This window comes from Antechinus flavipes, chromosome 2, assembly GCF_016432865.1.
Source record: "Antechinus flavipes isolate AdamAnt ecotype Samford, QLD, Australia chromosome 2, AdamAnt_v2, whole genome shotgun sequence".
NCBI classification, from domain to species: domain Eukaryota; kingdom Metazoa; phylum Chordata; class Mammalia; order Dasyuromorphia; family Dasyuridae; genus Antechinus; species Antechinus flavipes.
Genome location: NC_067399.1, coordinates 76779590 through 76799763, shown reverse-complemented (window position 1 = coordinate 76799763; position 20174 = coordinate 76779590).

Below are 20174 nucleotides of genomic sequence, written 5' to 3'. Positions count from 1 at the left end.
TGCTGCGGGATTGGATACTTTGCTCTGGCAGCAATCAGTAGTACAGCAGAGAAGCTAAAAAAAAACCAGGAGGTGAAGAATACAACCCCAAAAAGCTGGAGTCTCTCGGGACCTAGCCACCTCTCCCCCACCATGTCTCAGCACGCTCTTGGAGTCTCAGAGCGCAGGCACAGCACAGTCCTGCTAGTGCCTCGCTGCTGCCCCAGCAGTCTGTAGAGGAAGCTCCGTAACACCACCCAGCCCCTCCCCCCAAAAAGCAGACTCCATTTAAGGTTTCTTTCTTTTTTTTTTTCTTTGCTAGTTTGTCTTTGATTCTTCTCTGACAAAATGAGCAAAAATTTGAAAAGGACCTTAACCCTTGGCAGCTTCTATATGGATAGAGAGCAGACTCTAAACCCTGAGGAGACTAAAAACAGACTGTCTCCAGGTGAATCCCCAAAGGAGGAGACCATTTGTTCCTCAGCACAGATGAATCTCATAGAAGAAATTAAAAAGGCTCTCACAAGAGAGCTAGGGAAAAAATGGGAAAAGGAGGGAGGCTTGGCAAGAGAGTCTGGAGAACTCATCCCACTCATTTAAAGACAGAATGGATAAAGAAATCAAATTGTTGAAAAATAGGATTAGTGAACTGGAAACAGAAAATAGCTCTCTAAAAAATAAAATTGGCGAAATGGAAAAAATTCCATAGAACAAAAGAACTCAATTGGACAATTAGAAAAAGATATTAAAAAAGTGAGTGAAGAAAATACTTCATTGAAAATCAGAATCAAACAAATGGAATTGAATGACTTGAGGAGACAAGAAGAATCAGTCAAGCAAATCCAAAAAATCAAACAATGGAAAAGAATGTGAAATACCTTCTTGGGAAAACAACAGACCTGGAAAATAGATCCAGGAGAGACAATATGAGAATTATTGGATCCCAGAAAAGTATGATGAAAAAAAGAGCCTGGACACTATTTTCCAGGAAATTATCAAAGAGAACTGCCCAGAAGTCATAGAAACAGAGGGTAAAATAGACATTGAAAGAATTCATCAATCACCTACTGAAAGGGATCCTAAAATCAAAACACCAAGAAATATAGTGGCCAAATGCCAGAACCCTCAGACGAAGGAAAAAATACTGCAAGCGGCTAGAAAAACCCAATTCAAGTATCGAGGAGCCACAATAAGGATTACCCAGGATCTAGCAGCATCCACATTAAAGGATCGGAGGGCCTGGAATATGATATTCTGAAAGGCTAAGGAACTTGGTATGCAACCAAAAATAACTTACCCAGCTAGAATGAGCATCTTTTTCCAGGAAAGAAGATGGACATTCAACGAAATAAGCGAATTTCACCTATTTTTGATGAAAAAAATTAGAACTTAACAAAAAGTTTGATCTACAAATATAGAACTCAAGAGAAACCTAAAAAAGTAAAAATAAATTTTGGGAACTATATTTCTGCTATAAAGATGTATAAAGAATACATGTATACCTTGTTCTAGAAACTAGATGTGGAAAGGACATTGTACCAGAAAAAAGGGTAAAGTGGGGGTACTACATCTCATGAAGAGGCAAAGGAAACCTATTATATCCAAGAGAAAGAATGGAGGGGGATGAATATAGTGGGTATCTTACTGCCTTCAGAATTGGCTTTAAGAGAAAAATTTTAGACATATTCAATTTATGAAACTTCTCCCACCTCATTGAAAAGTGAAAAGGGAAAAGTGAAATGGGAAGGAATAAGCTAAGCGCAAGGGAATATGGAAACTGTGAGGGAAAGGGGTAAGATAGGGGGAGGAACTCTAAGGTGAGGGGAGGGATACTAAAAAGGGAGGGCTGTGAGAAGCAAGTGGTGTTCACAAGCTTAATACTGGGAAGAGGGGTAAGGGGGAAAGAAGGGAGAAAAGAATAAACAGGTATTAACAAGATGGCAAGTAATATAGAATTGGTAATTTTAACCATAAATGTGAACGGGGTAAACTCCCCTATAAAGAGGAAGCGGTTAGCAGAATGGATTAAAAGCCAGAATCTTGCAATATGTTGTTTACAGGAAACACACCCGAAGCAGGGAGATACATGCAGGTTAAAGGTAAAAGGTTGGAGCAAAATCTACTATGCTTCAGGTGAAGGCAAAAAAGCAGGGGTAGCCATCCTGATCTCAGATCAAGCAAAAATTGATCTAATTAAAAGAGATAAGGAAGGGCACTATATCTTGCTAAAGGGTAGCATAGATAATGAAGCAATATCAATATTAAACATATATGCACCAAGTGGTGTAGCATCTAAATTCTTAAAAGAGAAATTAAGAGAACTGCAAGAAGAAATAGACAGCAAAACTATAATAGTGGGAGATCTCAACCTTGCACTCTCAGAATTAGATAAATCAAACCACAAAATAAATAAGAAAGAAGTCAAAGAGGTAAATAGAATACTAGAAAAATTAGATATGATAGATCTCTGGAGAAAACATAATGGAGACAGAAAGGAGTATACTTTCTTTTCAGCAGTTCATGGAACCTATACAAAAATTGACCATATATTAGGACATAAAAACCTCAACCTCAAATGCAGTAAGGCAGAAATAGTAAATGCATCCTTTTCAGACCATGAGGCAATGAAAATTACATTCAACAAAAAGCCAGGGGGAAGTAGACCAAAAAATAATTGGAAACAAAATAATCTCATACTAAAGAATGATTGGGTGAAACAGCAAATCTTAGACATAATTAATAACTTCACCCAAGAAAACGATAATAATGAGACATCATACCAAAATGTATGGGATGCAGCCAAAGTGGTAACAAGAGGAAATTTCATATCTCTAGAGGCCTATTTGCATAAAATAGAGAAAGAGAAGGTCAATGAATTGGACTTGCAACTAAAAATGCTAGAAAAGGAACAAATTAAAAACCTCCAGTCAAATACTAAACTTGAGTTCTAAAAATAAAAGGAGAGATAAATAAAATTGAAAGTAAAAAAAAAAAACTATTGAATTAATTAATAAAACTAAGAGTTGGTTCTATGAAAAAACCAACAAAATAGACAAACCCTTAGTAAATCTGATTTAAAAAAGGAAAGAGGAAAATCAAATTCTTAGTCTTAAAAATGAAAAAGGAGAACTCGCCACTAATGAAGAGGAAATTAGAGCAATAATTAGGAGTTACTTTGCCCACCTTTATGCCAATAAATTCAACAACTTAAATGAAATAGAAGAATACCTCCAAAAATATAGCTTGCCCACACTAACAGAGGAAGAAGTAAATATCCTAAACAGTCCCATGTCAGAAAAAGAAATAGAACAAGCTATTGACCAACTCCCTAAGAAAAAATCCCCAGGACCAGATGGATTTACATGTGAATTCTACCAAACATTTAAAGAACAATTAATTCCAATGCTAAATAAACTATTTGAAAAAATAGGGATTGAAGAAGTCCTACCAAACTCCTTTTAAGACACAGACATGATACTGATACCTAAACCAGGTAGGTTGAAAACAGAGAAAGAAAATTATAGACCAATTTCCCTAATGAATATTAATGCTAAAATCTTAAATAAAATATTAGCAAAAAGATTACAGAAAATCATCCCCAGGATAATACACTATGACCAAGTAGGATTTATACCAGGAATGCAGGGCTGGTTCAATATTAGGAAAACTATTAGCATAATTGACTATATCAATAACCAACCAAACAAAAACCATATGATCATCTCAATAGATGCAGAAAAAGCATTTGATAAAATCCAACATCCATTCCTAATAAAAAAACACTTGAGAGCATAGGAATAAATGGACTTTTCCTTAAAATAGTCAGGAGCATATATTTAAAACCGTCAGTAAAAAGCATCATATGCAATGGGGAAAAACTGGAACCTTTCCCAGTAAGATTTGGAGTGAAGCAAGGTTGCCCACTATCACCATTATTATTCAATATTGTGTTAGAAACACTAGCTACTGCAATAAGAGTTGAGAAAGAGATTAAAGGAATTAGAGGAGGCAATGAAGAAACCAAACTATCACTCTTTGCAGATGATATGATGGTATACCTAGAGAACCCCAGAGATTCTATTAAAAAGCTATTAGAAATAATTCATAACTTTAGCAAAGTAACAGGATACAAAATAAATCCCCATAAATCCTCAGCATTTTTATACATCACCAACAAAATCCAACAGCAAGAGATACAAAGAGAAATTCCATTCAAAATAACTGTTGACAGCATAAAATATGTGAGAATCTATCTACCAAAGGAAAGTCAGGAATTATATGAGCAAAATTACAAAAAACTTTCCACACAAATAAAGTTAGATTTAAATAATTGGAAAAATATTAAGTGCTCTTGGATAGGATGAGCTAATATAATAAAGATGACAATACTCCCTAAACTAATCTATTTATTTAGTGCTATGCCAATCAGACTTCCAAGAAAATATTTTAATGATCTAGAAAAAATAACAACAAAATTCATATGGAACAATAAAAAGTCGAGAATCTCAAAGGAATTAATGAAAAAAAATCAAATGAAGGTGGCCTAGCTGTATCTGATCTAAAATTATATTATAAAGCAGCAGTCACCAAAACCATTTGGTATTGGCTAAGAAATAGATTAATTGATCAGTCGAATAGGTTAGGTTCACAAGACAGAATAGTCAACTATAGCAATCTAGTGTTTGACAAACCCAAAGATCCTAACTTTTGGGATAAGAATTCATTATTTGATAAAAACTGCTGGGATAACTGGAAATTAGTATGGCAGAAATTAGGCATGGACCCACACTTAACACCGTATACCAAGATAAGATCAAAATGGGTCCATGATCTAGGCATCAAGAACGAGATTATAAATAAATTAGAGGAACATAGGATAGTTTATCTCTCAGATTTGTGGAGGAGAAAGAAATTTGTGACCAAAGATGAACTAGAGACCATTACTGATCACAAAGTAGAAAATTTTGATTACATCAAATTAAAAAGCCTTTGTACAAACAAAACTAATGCAAACAAGATTAGAAGGGAAGCAACAAACTGGGAAAACATTTTCACAGTTAAAGGTTCTGATAAAGGCCTAATTTCCAAAATATATAGAGAATTGACTCAAATTTATAAGAAATCAAGCCATTCTCCAATTGATAAATGGTCAAAGGATATGAACAGACAATTTTCAGATGATGAAATTGAAACTATTACCATTCATATGAAAAAGTATTCCAAATCACTATTGATCAGAGAAATGCAAATTAAGACAACTTTGAGATACCACTACTCACCTGTCAGATTGGCTAAGATGACAGGAAAAAATAATGATGAATGTTGGAGGGGATGCGGGAAAACTGGGACACTGATGCATTGTTGGTGGAGTTGTGAACGAATCCAACCATTCTGGAGAGCAATCTGGAATTGTGCCCAAAAAGTTATCAAACTGTGCATACCCTTTGATCCAGCAGTGTTACTTCTGGGCTTATATCCCAAAGAGATACTAAAGAAGGGAAAGGGACCTGTATGTGCCAAAATGTTTGTGGCAGCCCTGTTTGTAGTGGCTAGAAACTGGAAATTGAATGGATGCTCATCAATTGGAGAATGGCTGGGTAAATTGTGGTATATGAATGTTATGGAATATTATTGTTCTGTAAGAAATGACCAGCAGGATGAATACAGAGAGGCTTGGAGAGACTTGCATGAACTGATGCTAAGTGAAATGAGCAGAACCAGGAGATCATTATACACTTCAACAACGATACTGTATAAGGATGTATTATTATGGAAGTGGATTTCTTTGACAAAGAGACCTAACTCCGTTTCAATTGATAAATGATGGACAGAAGCAGCTACACCCAAAGAAAGAACACTGGGAAATGAATGTAAACTATTTGCATTTTTGTTTTTCTTCCCGGGTTATTTTTACCTTCTGGATCCAATTCTCCCTGTGCAACAAGAGAATTGTTTGGTTCTGCAAACATATATTGTATCTAGGATATATTGCAACATATTTAACATATATAGGACTGCTTGCCATCTAGGGGAGAGGGTGAAGGGAGGGAGGGGAAAAATTGGAACAGAGGCGAGTACAAGGGATAATGTTGTAAAAAAAATTACCCTGGCAGGAGTTCTGTCAATAAAAAGTTATTATAAAATTAAATTAAATTTAAAAAAAATAAAGCTAAAGAGGAAGAAACAAACAAACAAACAAAAACAAAAAAAAAAACCCAAAAAAATTTTTCCTTGCAAAACCTTCCAACTTTTCCTCACCTTTCCCCCATCCCCTCCCCTAGATGGCAGGTAGTCTCATACGTGTTAAACATGTTAAAGTATATGTTAAATACAATATATGTATACATATTTATACAGTTATCTTGCTGCACAAGAAAAACAGGACTTAGAAATAAGGTGAAAATAACATGAGAAGGAAAACAAAAATATAAGTGGACAATAACAGAACGAGTGGAAATGCTATGTTGTAGTCCACACTCATTTCCCATAATGCGTTCACTGTATCCCTTCTACTTTAGATTTTTGTTCTAACAAATCAATGATCTGAGTATACAAAGAGAGCTGATTTGGGAAATGACACTCACATGTATAGTCATTTCTTGTTTGTTAAAATAATATTAATTTTATTAACAGTATTTAACGTAAGACCTCCTGACATTAAAAAAAAGAGTGTGTTATATAGATAGGAGCTTCTATGTAGTCTTTGTATTCTGACTTGCCTGTTTTTTTTTATTTCTAAACCATGATTTTCATCATATTTTATTTTTCTTCCTCTATCTGCACATTTGCATTAAAGTCACAGTATTAAAATATATATTATTCCATTATGACCCAACAAAAGGGAGTCCCTCCTGGAAGAGAGCATGAGTTCTCTGTTAGCTTTTGTTTCCTATCAGTGTACTCATACACAATGGGTACAGGTACAAGCAACTAATCTCAGCCCTGGTGCTCCTGGTTCACCAAGTAGTCCCCACTGGTGAAGACAAACCTGCCCAGATCTTCAGATACTCACTAGGAAAGACCATGCTCGCAGCAGGAAGTAATGCATCTGCCACACTTTAACAAGGCACTGAGAGTTCAGGAATAATGCTGAAATAGTGCAGGGAATGGGATAGATGGTGGGGAGAGATAGACCAATTTGGAACTAAGTAGTTAAGGGAAGCAGGTTGCATGGGGAAGAGATAGGAGAGAGGAAAGGGCACAGAGAACCACTTACATAACCGCATATTAGACTCAGGCATCTATGGATCCATGATGTAAAAGTTTTTTGCCCTCTCTTTGTACCAGAGAAAAATTCTGATTCATCATGGTATTAAAAGATAAAATATGTTGATAATATATACACTATTACACATGTATTTTTATGCATTTCTGAGTTTCTAAACTTTTTTTCTGTTTGTCTGCTGACCTTCATGTGTTCTCTGTGGCTTTTGCAAAAGTCCAAAAAAATTCCTATTTAATTTCTAATGCTGACTCATGATATATATTGAAATCACAATGGGGAAAGTTGTGATGTGAAAGGGATAATTGTATGATTTACATAATGCCTGGGATTTATCTGCAGTTTAGACTATAGATACATATGCTGGGGCCTAGCTGGCTTCTCCTAATTTATCACATAGTTTTAGGATATAGTCTCAGATAATTTATGAAACAAGTTTGCAAGTCATTTCTATGTTTTCTTTTTTTTTCCTCTTTCTTTACACTTTATTATACTGGCTATTTATATATTTGATATATATATATATATACACACATACACACACATATATATCTACACATACACACACATATACCCTTCATAAATATGAATGAAAAAGCATTTATTAGGTGCTCACTGTATGCCCAGCCCTATATTGAGTACCAGAGATACAGATACAATCAAGATAGTTTCTGCTCTTAAGGAGCTCATATTCTAACAAGGGAAGATAATACATGTAGGCCAATGGTAGCCAGGGAAGATTTAGACAGGAAAGTCAGAGGAAGTGATGATCAGAGTCATAGGGCAATTGATTAATACATTCTTTCATGGAATAGTAATATTATTTTGGTTACTATTTTCAGAGCTGTCATTGGGAAGGGGGTAGGAGCTGCTAGTGTGACAATATGACATGGAGATGGTTGGGAAGTGGTATGGTAGGACTGAATTGAGGCAACATGAATGCTCACAAATCAAAGGCCCAGAATCACAGAGATGGACTGGAGTGAAGGGAGGCAAGAGCGCAGATGGAATGGCTGCCTGGGAAGTGATACACTAAGTCTTCTTCCAGTGCTCATTGTACTATGTTACATTGCCTTTCTTCTCTCCTATCCTATCTTTTCTAGGATGTCTTGAGACAAGATTATTATTGCAAAAATGCCCTTTAGGGAATGCTGTAAAGTAAGAAGCCCCAGATGGATAAATAAACCGGACAAGAGATGAGTAGGTTCTGGGAAACATCTGGGAAATATACTGGGAACATCAGAGAGCCTTTTGCTCCTTGCCATACTAACAGGCAAATTCCTGAGAGTACACATGTTCACCAGAATTATATTACCTGCAATTTCTGTGCTCCTGGTGTCTACTAAGCTAGAATAAAATCTAACTTTTAGGACCTCTGATAAAATAATATTTAACCACAATCTCATAGCTAGGAATTTTCATTTTGAAATTAACTAGCACATAACAATAAAATGTTATTTAAAATGGGAAAGAAACTGAGTCAGGTGCTAAATTTTATGAAAAATCATAGTTTCTATTGAGCACAAATATTGTGCTGTGACAAAGTACATCTCCATTTGTAGATCTTTGACCCATTTACTTTGTATATTTATTAGGAGGTAGTCAGGCCAGGGGACCAGAGCAAGATACAGTTTCAATGTATGTGATTTTTATTTGGAGAATCTTATCAAGTTTGTAGAATTTTTTGCAGAATTTACAGAACATCTGTATAATTTTTTTGTCTTAAACCTTTGCGAATAGATGTTGGCACATAAGCCACAATTTTCAGATGAAGAAATTGAAACTATTTAAAGCTACATGAAAAGGTGCTCCAAATCACAATTGATCAGAGAAATGTAAATTACAACAACTCTGAGATTCTACTACACACCTGTCAGATTGGCTAAGATGACAGGAAAAGATAATGACATATGTTGGAGGGGATGTGGAAAATTTGGGACACTGATACATTGTTGGTGGAGTCTGTGAACAGATCTAGCCATTCTAGAGAGCAACTTGGAACTATGCTCAAAAAGTTATCAAACTGTGCATACCCTTTGATCCAGCAATGTTTCTACTGGAAGTATATTCTAAAGAGATCTTAAAAGAGGGAAAGGAACCCACATGTGCAAAAATGTTTGTGTCAGCTCTCTTTGTAATAACAAGAAGCTAGAAACTGAATGGATGCTCTTAAGTTTGAAAATGGCTGAATAAGTTACAGTATATGAATGTTATGGAATATTAATTATTCTGTAAGAAATGACCAGCAGGATGAATACAGAGAGACTTGGAGAGACTTACATGAACTGATGCTGAGTGAAATAAGTAGGACCAGGAGATAATTATACACAGCAACAACAAGACTATATGATGACCAATTCTGAGGGAGCACCTTTTCATGTGGCTATAAATAGTTTCAACTTCTTCATCTGAAAATTGTCTGTTCATATCTTTTGACCATTTATCAATTGGAGAATGGAGTATGCCATTTCTTAACAGAAATAAATTCAACTCAACAATTCAATAAGCATTCTTTAAACACTTACTGTAAACTTTGTAATGTTTTAGGCACTGGGGATTACAAAGATAAAAGATGAAACAGTCATCTGTCAAGGAGTATACATTCTTTGGAAAAAAAACAACATAGTTGCCAAAAATTAAATAAAAAGGATAAACAAATTAATTCCAGGGAGAGGATACAAGTGGCTATCAGAGTAGGCTTCCTGTAGGAAGTGTAATTTGAGAAGAACTTTGATCAATCCAGGAATCCTAAGAAGCAGGTAAAGATGGAGTGTGGAATGCACAGAGATAGATTTAATGTTGTTCTTGAGGATCAATTTAGCTGGGCCACTGACATAGGGAAGTAATGGCCAATTAGCCTGCAAAGAGGCTGAAGCCTTGTTGTGAAAGTGCTAAAATATCAAATAGAAGCTTTTGTATTTTGTCCCAGACACAACAGGGTGGCCTAATAAATCCTATGTCCCTGAGTCCCATTCTGTTCTATTTTTCCTCTACCAAGCTGTCTTTCCTCCTTTAGTTCTCTTAGTTCAACTGTCCCTATGATATCAATAAGATCAATTTACTTTACATTATAACACCCTAGACCAACCTTTCTCCATAAAATGCTGTGTTATGGCTGTAAAGTAAATTGATTTTATTGATGCCAAAGGGAAGGGCCTTGCTCAAGGCCACATGGCCAGTTGGGCAATTGATTTTTTTTTCTCTATACCTAATTTTCCTCTTTAAAGAAGACATCACTCCCATCTTCATCATGGTTCTTAGAGTTTAATAAAATATAAGACATGGACACAGATAAGCACAGTACAAATAATAAGTAATAATAATCATATTTAGCATTTACATTTTATTTTAAGGTTTTCAAAATACTTTATAAATATTATTGCATATTATACTTGCAAATCTGGGAGGTAGGTGTTATTATTATCTTTCTTTTTAAAGAGAAAATTGAGACAGACAAAAGTTAAGTGATTTCTTTACATTCATACAATTAGTAAATGAATGAGACAAATTTTGAACTCGTCTCCTTAAATATATTAGAGAGATACTAAACACAGTGCCATATGAGATATGAAGGAAATAATTTCTGTAAGGAGGATCAGAGGAGATGGTCTTTGAGTTGGGCTTTAAAGGATGGGTAGACATTCCCAAAGTCCTATGGGGTACACTGAAAAAAAAAAAAACAATAATAGAATTGTACTTCTTGCCCACAACAGGTCAGATACAGAAAGAGAACACAGTAAAAATAATTGCTATTTGACTTTATTTGAATTCTGAATCAGAATTTTTTAGCAATACTTTTTTGGTCTTGGTCACAGTTTCTCAGATGACTTTGTCTTGAGACATAGGGAAGTGCTCAGATTTCAATGCTATTCATTCACCTTCCTAAAAGACTTACAAATAAAGAACTGATCACTGGGAATCAAACAGAATGACACAGAATTTGAGTTGGAAGAGAATTCAGTGGCTGGCTAGTGAAATCCATACTAAAGAAGAATCTCAGTACAACATTCCAACAAGGAATTTCTCTCATGGCAGTAATCCTAAACTTGCTTTTCTGAAACTTCCATTCATTGCTTCTGGTTCTTCCTTCTGGAGTCAAGTAAAACCAATCTAATCTTTCTTCTACCTGACAACTTTTTAAATCCTTAAATATAATTATCACGTAAGTTAGCTAAACTTATCTTCTCTAGGCTAAATACTTCCAGTTTTTTTTTTTTAACTCCCTATGTCATAAAATCAAAATCCTTAACTCTCTTGGTTACCCTTCTCTAAATACTCTTAAGAGGGATAATTAATATTCTTCCTAAACAGGGATACCCAAAATCAAACACAATATTCTAGATATGGCCTGAGCAGGATTCTTGCTTATTTCTGCTTTCTGCACTCCTACACAGAGACTTTTTTTATTTCCATCAACTAAAGACTGTAGGATACCATATCCCAACATGATCCTTTCATGAAGGGCCAAAGAGAGTTTGGAGTAAAGAATATCATTTGTATTTTCTATTTTTATATGTAAATACTTTCCCTCTGTAAAATAGGAGAGTTGGTTTATGTTATCATTGAGCACTCTTTCATGTTTGATATTCTGTGAGACTATAAGGGAAGGGAGAACATTTCAGGAAAAAGGAACATAGGGTAATAAGATTCTTGGTAAATGATGGCAGTAGAACTAGAGAAGTAGGAATAGATACAAGAGATAACTTGAATAAAAAAGAGAACACAAGAAAAGTATAAAAAAAGTCACATCTGGGGTCTGGGGAAAGCTCATTTCCAACTAGATGGATTTAACAGAAGAGATAATTTTTGAATGTTTGTTATTGCATCATTTCAGTCATGTCCAACTCTATAACTTATTTAGGGTTTTCTTAGCAAATATACCGGAGTGGTTTGTCCTTTTTTTCTCCAGATCATTTTACAGGTGAAGAAACTGAAGTTAAGTGACTTTCCTAGGGTCTTACAGTTATTAAGTGTTTAGGACCAGATTTGAACTTTCCAACTTCCTGGTGTTTTATCCACTGTACCACTTAGCTACCTTCATTTGAACAGCCTTGAATAACAAGGACATTTCATAGTATCTGCTCAAAGGAAACTTGATTTTTTCCAAGCTAAAATTTGCAGAACAGATTGAGCATTGGGTCTCTACATTGAGTTGGAACTGGATAGCTCAATAGATAGTCAGAAAAATGTAGTAAATGAAAAATGAGCTTGAATCCTATCTCTTTTTTTTAAAATAACTTTTTATTGACAGAACCCATGCCAGGGTAATTTTTTACAACATTATCCCTTGCACTCACTTCTGTTCTGATTTTTCCCCTTCCTCCCTCCACCCCCTCCCCCAGATGGCAAGCAGTCCTATGCATGTACAATAGGTTACAGTATATCCTAGATACAATATATATGTGCAGAACTGAACAGTTCTCTTGTTGCACAGGGAGAATTGGATTCAGAAGGTATAAATAACCTGGGAAGAAAAACAAAAATTTAAGCAGTTTATATTCATTTCCCAGTGTCCTTTCTTTGGGTGTAGCTGCTTCTGTCCATCCTTGATCAATTGAAGCTCAATTAGATCTCTTTATCGAAGAGATCCACTTCCACCAGAATACATCCTCATACAGTATCCTTGTTGAGGTATATAATGATCTCCTGGTTCTGCTCATTTTGCTTAGCATCAGTTCATGTAAGTCTCGCCAGTCCTCTCTATATTAATCCTGCTGGTCATTTCTTACAGAACAATAATATTCCATAACGTTCATATACCACAATTTACTCAGCCATTTTCCAATTGATGGGCATCCATTGAATCCTATCTCAAACACTTATGAGCTATGTGACCCTAAGGAAATTACTTAAAATCTCTTATGTTCATTTTCCTCAACTACAAAATGGGAATAATAGTAATATCTACATCATAGAGTTGTGATCAACATGTATAAAGCACCTTGCAAATCTTAAAGTATTGTATAATATTAATTAAAACTTCAATCATGATATGTAGCCATATGGGACCTTATGTTTTAGCAGTAAAACTCTGTCATTCAAGGCCCTCCACCATCTGGTGATGCCCTCTTTTTCATCTTTATGCTGCAATTTCTTACCTCCAAACATTTATTTGTATTTTTCCAAAGCATGGAATGAAGTCTCATTCAAATCCACTTCTGTTGAATTCCTATCCATCCTTTATAGTCCAGTTTAAAAGCTACTTCTTCTAGAAAGCTTTCCTTAGTTTCCTTTGAAGGTCATGATCTCCTTTGGATCTCACTTTCTTTGTATTTTTCAATGTGTTCGTGTTATTTTCATAATAGATATTTGAGCTTGTCTGTGTCAATATCTGTATCTATATCTTACCCCCACATCAGACTCCATGATGGCAAGGATTCTTTTATCTAAATTTTAACTCTTCCAGAGCTGAGTATAGTGCTCTATTCATAGTAGATGATTAATAAATTTTTATAGTTGTAGTATTATACTTACTATAGAAGTATGACAACACATTTAGTTCCATTTAATATGGTTAAGTAAAGGTTATGTGATGGAGTAAGGGAGTCTAACTATATATCTTTTTATTTTGAATATTTATTTGTTTATAAAAATGGCTTTTATTTTTCAAAACAAATGCAGAGATAGTTTTCAACATTCATCCTTGCAAAGCCTTGTGTTACAAATCCCCCCACCCCATCCTCCCTTAGAGCAAGTCATCCAATATATGTTAAACATGTGCAAGTCTTCTAAACATATTTCCACATTTATCATGCTGCACAAGAAAAATCAAATCAAAAAGGAAAAAAAAAGAAAGAAAAAAACAAGCAAACAAACAAACAACAAAGAAGATGAAAATACTATGTTGTGATACACATTTGTCCCCATAGTCCTCTTTCTGGATGCAGATGACTCTCTCCATCACAAGTCTATTGGAATTGGCCTGAATTGCTTCATTGTTGAAAAGAACCAAATCCATCACAGTTGATCATCATATAATCTTGTTGTTGCTGTGTACAATGTACTTAATTACATATCTTGGTGCTATGAAATTGATTTTTTGAACCCAATCACAAGACTTTACATTTTAATTTTATTATTTTAGTTCCAATGTTCTAGCCTAATGGGGTATTGTCAGATCCTGGTTATGTCAACCAATCTTTTAACTTTTACTTCTAGATTTGTGGTCATCTGAAAATTTGATAAATATGACATTTATTTCTTTATCCAAGTCACTAATAAAACTGTTATATAGCTCAGAACCAAGCATAGTTCCTGAGGTAATCCTAGACATCTCCCTCTAAACTGACATTAACTACTTATTATTCCTTGTGGTTCAAAAGTGTAATGACCGCGTATTTAAAATCAGCCAGAGTCAGGAATTCAGGTTAAGGGAAATATCTTCAATCTTTATTGAAGTGCAGAGGTGAATAAGGATTGCGATAGCAATATGGGCAAGAAAGATTGCAATAGCAATATGGGCAGCTGCGACAGAAAGCCAGCTAACAGAGGGAGATCTGAGCTGAAAGGGCCTTCGCAATGGCAATGCAATCAGTCTCTCCTTCCCCTTCCTTTTCCACTCCCCTGCCCCACCAAAATCGTCATTTCCTATACAACACATTAGGACTTGTACAAAGAGTGGGCGGGGGCCATTCTTTCTCCAAGCTTATATATTAATAGAGTATAGTCCAATTACTATTTAGCCTCATGTGCTTGGGACCTCAGTGCATCAACTCAAGCCTCAGCCTATTACATCTCCTGCTTTCTTTTGTTTTAGAACACAGGTGATCATGCCATCCCTGACTCCTCAGGGAGGTCAGAGCCCCCGAGGGGAGGTGATCACGACCCCCCTGACTTCTCAGGAAAGGAGGTGAAAGTACCAAAAAGGAGGTGATCACGACCCCCCCTGACTTCTCAGGAAGGGAGGTGAAAGCACTAAAAAGGAGATAATCACGCCCTCCCTGACATCTCAGGAAGGGAGATGAAAAGCACCAAAGGGAAGTGGGGGTTGCTAGCAGGTTTCTGGGCTGAAGGGTCTTATTATGTACAAACCCATCAGCATGGGAAGTATTACACAAGCACACAGCAACAACGCAGAGGCTATTAGTGATGACTTTCCCCACAGTCAGTGCAGGCTTGATGTGGTGTAACAAGCATGAATTATACACCCAAGTAACGGTATAACAAACAATATAAATCAAACATTGTGTTGTGAAAGATTGCCAGAAGTCCTAGAAGGAGAGTATTATAAACAGCAGTCGCACATACACCTTCTTCAGCAGCCAAGAGATAGTCTAAAATCAATCTATTGTCCATTGCTTCACATATCAGGGAATCCAATGATCCCCCCAAGTTTGTGAAGTCCTGCAAAAGTCTTTTTATGTCTTAGGGAATCCAATGATTCAAGCAGATTTTGAAGTCCTGTAACAGTCTTATCATTTCTCAGAAAATCTAATGATTCCTGAAGGCTTTCAAGTCTTATGTCTCAAAGAATCCTATGATTCCTGAGGGATTTAAAGTCCTACAACAATCTAATGTCTCAGAGAATCCAATGATTTCTGAGGGTTTTGAAGTCCAATGATTTTCTATGTCTATGAGTCAAATGCCATAACTGCCACACTCTTTCAATGATGAGCACAATCAGCAACAGAACCACCCGATGTTTCTTGGGTCTTCTCCTTCGTTTCAAGGGTCTGCTCCGTCTTTCTGCGATGGACAAGGCGAATACGGCTTGTTGTCACCCATCTGATTCCTTCTCCACCTGTAGAGATACAAGCAAACCCTCTCCCCCAAGCAGTTAGCTATCTGGTCCCTTCCATTCACTACTTTCTGGGTCTCTCCACATCATCTGGTGATTATCTAAAGATAGTGGAGCTGCTCGCACTGGACATTGCCCTTCCGGTGGGTTATAAAACCTGTCTGCCGGAGCCAGTGCATCTTTGTCAAAAATCAAGAAGTTAATAGTATAAAGTGCTAGATTTAGTAGTTCTCTAGGGTTACCTGTGGCTCCCCCTTTCTTTTGTTTTTGGAGCAGCGTCTTAATGTCTCTGTTTCTCCTCTCTACTATTGCCTGTCCTTAAGGATTAAAGGGTATGCCAGTGGTGTGTAAAATCTTATACTGTGCACAAAAGTGTGCAAAATGTTTGGAGGTATATGCAGGACCATTGTCTGTTTTTATTGCTTGTGGCACACCCATAATGGTAAATGCTTGCATGAGGAATTCAGTGACCACTCGGGCTGTCTCTTTTGCTGCTGGTATGGCAAAAGTGAATCCTGAAAAGGTGAATACCACAACGTGGATAAAAGACAGACGACCGAAAGATTTATAATGGGTCACATCCATTTGCCAGATTTCATTGGGTCTCAAACCACGAGAGTTCTTCCCTGAAGGCAGTGTAGGAGCTTGGAAAGGAAGGCAAGCTGTACAGCTTTTTACTATGCTCCTAGCTGCCTCTTTTATTATCCCAAATTGTAAACGCAAAGCTCGAGCAGCCTGATGGTATTTAGAATGGGATTCCTGGGCCTCCTGAAATAAAGACGTACTGGCTAACATAGTTAAAAGGCTATCTGCCTTTGAATTCCCATCAAAAATAGGGCCTGGGAGTCCACTATGTGAGTGGACATGCAAGATATAAATCTTACCTGGATGTTTTCTCACTTGCTCCTGAAGTTCCTTAAAGAGCTGATATATATTAGAAGCTGCAAATTTTATTTGGGCTGTGGCAATTCTTTGTACCACACCTACTGAATAGGCTGAATCAGATATTATATTTATGTCTCCTGGGTAATAAGTGAGAGCTAACATGATTGCATATAATTCGTTCTGCTGAGTGGACTGAAAAGGAGTTCTGACTTCTCTCTTTATAATTAAGTCATAAGAGTATACTGCACAAATATTGTGTTTGGATGCATCTGTAAAGATAGTTGGTCCTTTAAGAGGAACTTTAGAAACTTTTTCTTCAAGAATCCATCGCCAATTATGTAAAAGTCTGGTTATCTTTAATGGAGACCCATGTGTAAAATTTGGAGCCATGGGTAATAAAATTTGCCACTCTGGGATGGTCTGACAACACACATTAATTTGTGTATTGGTGTAAAAGGTGTATATCTTATCAAGTCTTGCCCCAGATAATTGTACTGCTCTCTTAATGGCCTTTAACAAAATTCTAGCCACAAGCACTCGGTAAGGAGTAAGGCTTTGTTCTGGTTGTGCCGGGAGGTTCACCCACTCTATCACACTGTCTCCTTGATGAAGGACTGCCGTGGGTGCCTCTTGTGTGGCAAAAACTGATATTTCCAAGGGTTTTTGAATGACTCTTTCAACCACATTGGATAAAGCCAGTTGAACTTTTCTCAAAGCCTCTTGAACTTCTTTTGTAAGCTGGCGTGGTGAATTTATAGCACTGTCTCCCCTTAAAATGTCATATAATGGTTGTAACTGATAGGTAGTCAAGCCTAACACTGGTCGCATCCATTGGATATCTCCTATCAATTTCTGAAAATCATTTAAGGTGTTTAGCTTCTCTGTTCTTAAGGACAGTTTTTGTACTGTAAGCACCTTAGGGTATACTTCATATCCTAAATATTGAAAAGGAGCATGTCTTTGAATTTTCTCTTCAGCTATGTATAATTTGTAGTATCTTAGTGTTTCTATGGTCTTTTGTAGACATGCTTCTAGCATTTGTTCCTCAGATGCACATCCCAATATATCATCCATATAATGTAATAGCATAACTTTTGGAAATTCTTTTCTTATTGGAGCAAGAGTAGCAGCAACATACATTTGACACACAGTGGGGCTGTTTTTCATTCCCTGTGGCAAAACTATCCATTCATATCTTTTATAAGGCTCAGCTAAGTTACTCTGGGCACTGAAAAGGCAAATTTTTTCATATCCTCCTTATCCAGAGGGATAGAATAGAAACAATCCTTAATATCAATGACCTAAAGAGGCCACTCTCTAGGCAATTGAGTAGGAGATGGAAGTCCAGGCTGAAGAGTTCCCATAGTTTCCATCTGTTCATTCACTTTTCTTAAATCAGTGAGCATCCTCCATTTTCCCAATTTCTTTTTTACAATGAACACTTGGGAATTCCAAGGACTTAGAGAAGGTTGTAAATGCCCTTGTTCAAGCTGCTCTTGTACTATATCTAATAAGGCCTGAATTTTATCGCTACCTAAGGGCCACTGTTCTATCTACACTGGTGTATCAGTTTTCCATTGGATAGGAACAGGTGAAAGTGTTGGTAGGCCTTCAACACTTGTCCATATTGCTATCGCAATCCTTATTCACCTCTTCACTTCAATAAAGATTGAAGATTTTTCCCTTAACCTGAATTCCTGACTCCGGCTGATTTTAAATACACGGTCATTACATTTGGCGCCCAACGTGGGGCCCAAGGACCCTACTTTCACTGAAGAACTCTCCAGTGACCAGGAACTTAGGTGAGTATAAGATAAACAAGGAACTTATTTTCTTAAAGACTAAACTAGTAACTTTTTGGCTGAAATGGGACAGATCCTACGTAAAGATGTGCTTGGGACCTCAGTGCCTAAGCCTCAGCCCATTACACAAAAGTTCTAAATCCAACTGATATTATTGTCTTTCCCAACTCTATCCGACTTATTGACATGGAGAGTAAGAGAGATTCTGTTATATGTTTTTCTGGAGAAAAAAAATAGTAAATCATTTTACAGCATTCTTCTAATATGCTAGAAGGGGAACCTTGTTTAAAAAATGAAGTTATTCTGATGATCTATTCTTGATGAAATCTTATGGCTCTTTTTGTTCAGTGTTTCTTTTTTGCTAATATCCTTTTGATAATACATTCTAGAATGTTGCTAGGAACTGAAGCCATACAGTCTGTCATTTTCTAACTCTATTCTCTTCTCTGTTTTGAAAATTTGGACAATATTTGCCCTTCTCCAGTTTTGCAACATCTCTCCCATTTTCCACAATCTTTTAAATAACTCTGACAGTAGCTAAACAATCTCATCCACCAGTTCTTTTAGTCCCCTGGAATGTCAACTATCTAACTCTGGAGAACTGAATTTATCAAGGGCAGCTAGGTGCTCTTTTATTATCTTCTTTCTTATCTTGAGTTTCATCTCTATATTAGTCATTTTTGTTCTGTACTTTACAGTCCAAAGATTATTCTCCTTGGCAAAGAAAACAGAAACAGAATAAGAGATGAGTAGTTCTGGCTTCTATCCATTATCTGCTGTTGCCTAGCTAGGAGCTAGGGTAGATCTGCTGTTCCATGACTAGTAGGAGTGTATGCACTGACTCCTCCCCAAATCAGGGGATTGGTTTTTAAAGCCTGCTTCCCCAGGAACATATCCTGGATTCTATCCACTTCTGAATCACTGCAACAACACTACCACCCTCCATCACTATAGTGTCAGAATCCTAGAGCAGAAAGACAATTGCTTGACTGATGTGTGGTGGCTCCTAAACCCACTAGATTAAGTTTAGCTATTCAAAACTACCTATTTTTAAGGTTTGATTTGATTTCTAGCTTTGATTAATCTATAAGCTTTTAATCTCATTTCTTGAATCTAAACCATATTTTTCAAAAAAGGTTTTGCCACTTCTTCCATCTCCATAGTTTATTTATTGCCTCTATTCTCCCAATGTCTACACCTGCATTAAGTTACTTAGTATTAAAGTTTATCTTAATTTGGAAGATCCCAAATTCTTCATATATTGTCCTTTATCTTTTATAATAGATGTTTGTATCTATTCTACAATTATCTCCAGGGGAGTCGGTTTGCTCATCATAAGTGCTTCAAAGTGAGATTATCAAGTAAAAGCTCCATGAAATGGTGTTTTTAATTGTCCTTGGGTGCACGAGCAGTTAAGTTGGGCCATACTGCATAGAGTCCCAGGTCTGAAATCAGGAAGACCTCAGATACTAATAGATGATGCTGGACAAATCATTTAACCCTTTTTGCTTCAATTTCCTCATCTGTAAAATGAGCTAGAAAAGGAAAT